The 3343-nt window shown below is 43.6% G+C and overlaps 1 non-coding gene across 1 annotated transcript; it reads left to right on the top strand.

Moving 5' to 3' along the window:
* The first annotated feature begins 1423 nt into the window (after positions 1–1423).
* Positions 1424–1543, top strand: LOC148169253 (5S ribosomal RNA). Its single transcript, XR_015770684.1, has one exon. It is a non-coding gene; the product is annotated as a 5S ribosomal RNA (ribosomal RNA).
* The last annotated feature ends 1800 nt before the right edge of the window (positions 1544–3343 follow it).

The raw sequence follows: 3343 nt of genomic DNA, 5'->3' as shown, positions 1-3343 counted from the left end.
GCACGGATCGGAGCGACGACCGACGAACCTGCAGAGTGTAGGAAAAAAATTCACAAACGGTCGAAGATGACGTCCGAGAAGGTCGAATTTTTTCAAGAACGAAGATAAAACCTTCCCCTTTCGTAGGAGTTGATTTTTGAAAACGATCTTGACGAACAGGTCGGAAAAAAAACGATGTCAATTTCGGACTCGACCATGAGAAACGAATTTGTACGACGAACGGACTTTTCGAACGACTTTTTTCGCAAAATCGACATTTTTTCCTCAAAAATTACCTCACACGACGAAATCCCATCATCGAAACATCACCGAAAACAGTTTTGACGGCGAAATTCTCGTCAATTTAACGAAAATAAAGGGAAAATCAGACGGACCACCGTCGAACATCCAGCGACGGGAACGGACGAGTTTTTTAATTTTTCTTGCCAATTCATTGCGAAAGAAGCAATTTTTCTCGACGAAACCATTTTATAATCATCCAAAAAATACCCAAACACCACAAACCAACAAAAATACGGAAATCTTGCATTGTTTGCATTTTTCAGACACTCTAAATAAAACTACGTCGATGTCGGCGGATTTTCAGTTGGTCGTCGGTCGACAGAAATCCAACGAAATTTTCATTTGTTCTTCTCAAAAACGAAAAACAAACAAATCAACAAAACATTCCCTACTATTAGTCGACATTTCGAGCAGAAACTACGAACGTCGAAAGATTTAAAAAATGAAATATGTAGGTGTGCGTGCGTGCGTACTTACTTGAAACTTTTTTCTTGTTTCATCGTCGCACTGGAACAAATTAAATTTTAATGCAATGTAAACGCGACCACACTTTCGACGAAAACATCTCTATGAATCGAACGACGTCGGAAAAAGAATAAATCGAGAAGAGAACAAATCATGAAACAACACACACCCACCCCGCCCGGCCCGGCCAGAGTGGTGGGAATTTCGATGAATGAACGGACAAAGAAACCAACTCTGTTATCAGTTCTAAGAAAGAAAGCAGGTAGCGGCGGCGGCGAACCTTCGACCGTACTACGGTCAGTTCATGAATTAACCCCGTCCGTTCGGAGTTTATTCATCTCCGGTCCGTGTCGGCGTTTACTTCAAGTGGGTGCTATTTCCATCTAAGCAAGCAAGTGAGTAAGTAAGTTCTCAAATTTTAAATTACGTTAATCGCAAGTGACTCGTTGAGATCGTCAAACGAACAATTTAATTTAACGCCTCATACGAGTTTTTTTTTTTCGTCATTTCGTCGCAAAAAAAAAACTAAAAAACGACTCGCAAAAAAAAATTTTTTTTTTTTTCTTCTTTTAAATCTTGTACATTTTCTGACATGTGTACCATCGAAAAATGTCACATCCAAACGATCGAACAATCACAAAAAATCGTCAACGTACCATCTTGGAAAATTTTACCAGGCAACGACCATACCACGTTGAAAACTACCGGTTCTCGTCCGATCACCGAAGTCAAGCAACGTCGGGCGCGGTCAGTACTTGGATGGGTGACCGCTTGGGAACACCGCGTGCCGTTGTCTCTACTCTTTTCTTTTTTTATTAACATTTCTGATGTCAAACTTTTTTTAAATATATTTTTCACTATTTATATTTTCTCTCAGGAACTTATATAGTATGAAGACGAAAATTTTTAATTCGTTCGAGTTGAATTTGTGGTTCTGAAAAGAACCGATTTTTTTTCTTTTTTTTCCAACCAACTTCCAAGCTGCTCGAGGAGGATTTATTTTGAACTGGTGTATTTGGTGACGGCCTTGGTTCCTTCAGAAACGGCGTGCTTCGCCAATTCACCGGGCAAAAGAAGACGCACCGCCGTCTGGATCTCCCTGCTGGTTATGGTCGAACGTTTGTTGTAATGAGCGAGGCGACTGGCTTCAGCAGCTATACGTTCGAAGATGTCGTTCACGAAACTGTTCATGATAGACATAGCCTTGCTGGAGATACCGGTATCGGGATGGACCTGCTTCAACACCTTGTAAATGTAGATGGCGTAACTCTCCTTCCTCCTGCGCTTCTTTTTCTTGTCGCTCTTCGAGATGTTCTTTTGAGCTTTTCCGGCCTTCTTGGCCGCCTTACCGCTGGTCTTGGGTGGCATTCTCTTCTAGTCGTCGAGTTAAAAAAACGTTTAAAAACAGAAAACGAGACAGACACGACGTGCACGTTACGACGAGTATACTCGATCTAAAACGCCGCACATCATCATTTGGTCTGTGGTTACTTTTTCGTGGTCTCACGATCTTCGTGTTCTTCCACAGTCATGGATCCTTTTCTTCGGTGGTTTTCTTCTTTCTTCTTGTTTTCTTCGGTGGCCTATTGTTTCGGTGGTTTTTCTTCTTTCTTCTTCGGTGGGTCTTGTGTTTCCAGTGTGGGACCTTTTCTTCTTCTTCTTCTTCTTTCTTCTATTCTTCTTCCATTGCGAGTCTTGGCCTCTTGAATCTTCTCGTGGTGGTTTCCTCTGTTTGCTTCCGAATTGTTGGGTTGTCATGTTCTGCTGCCTTCTCGAAGTGCCTCCTGGCGATCTTCTGGATGACATCTTCAATGGGTGGAATCTTCAGGTCGTTGTGGATTTGTTCGTTGGTCATGAACCATGGGGCGTCGATGGCGTTCCTCAGGGTCCTGTTCTGCACGATTTGGAGTTTCTTCTTTCTTCTTTCGTCTGCTTGGTTCCAGGTTGGTGCTCCGTACGTCATGGTGGGCCTAATAACAGAAGTGTAAATACGTATTTTGTTTTCAATACTTACCTTACTCCTCCGGTTGAGGAGTGGGTAGAGTTCCTGGTTGATCCTTTTCGCCTTGATTTCCGCTTCGTTGATGTGCTTCTGGAAGTCAAGTTTTTGGTCCATGGTGATTCCAAGGTACTTGACTTCCGTCTTCCATGGGATGTCTTCTTCGCTGAACTTGATGCTTCTTATTGGTTTGTGCTTCTTTGGTCTCTTCGTGAAGATGATTCCGTTGCTCTTCTTCCCGTTGACTTTGATCTTCCATTTTTCTGTCCATTTTTCGATTTCCTCCAGGTGGGTGTTGATCTTCTTGGCGAGTCCTGCGGTGTGTCTTCCTTGGGCCAGGATGGCCGTGTCGTCCGCGAACGTAGCGATGACGGTGTCATCCGTCGTTGGAACGTCCGCGGTGTAGAGCAAATACAGGAGCGGCCCTAGGACAGAACCCTGAGGGACTCCTGCTTTGCTCCACTTCTTGGTGGATTCCTCTTCGTTGACTTTGACCTGAAAACAGCGATTAGTAAGGTACGAGTGGATTAACTTACCGTAGGCCAACGGGATCCGGAAATCGATAAGTTTCCGGACGAGTCCTTGGTGCCAGACTCT

This window comes from Gnatocerus cornutus, chromosome 8 (assembly GCF_029298725.1).
Source record: "Gnatocerus cornutus isolate USDA-ARS CGAHR chromosome 8, icGnaCorn1.1, whole genome shotgun sequence".
Lineage (NCBI taxonomy): Eukaryota > Metazoa > Arthropoda > Insecta > Coleoptera > Tenebrionidae > Gnatocerus > Gnatocerus cornutus.
This window is presented reverse-complemented; position numbering and strand designations above follow the sequence as displayed.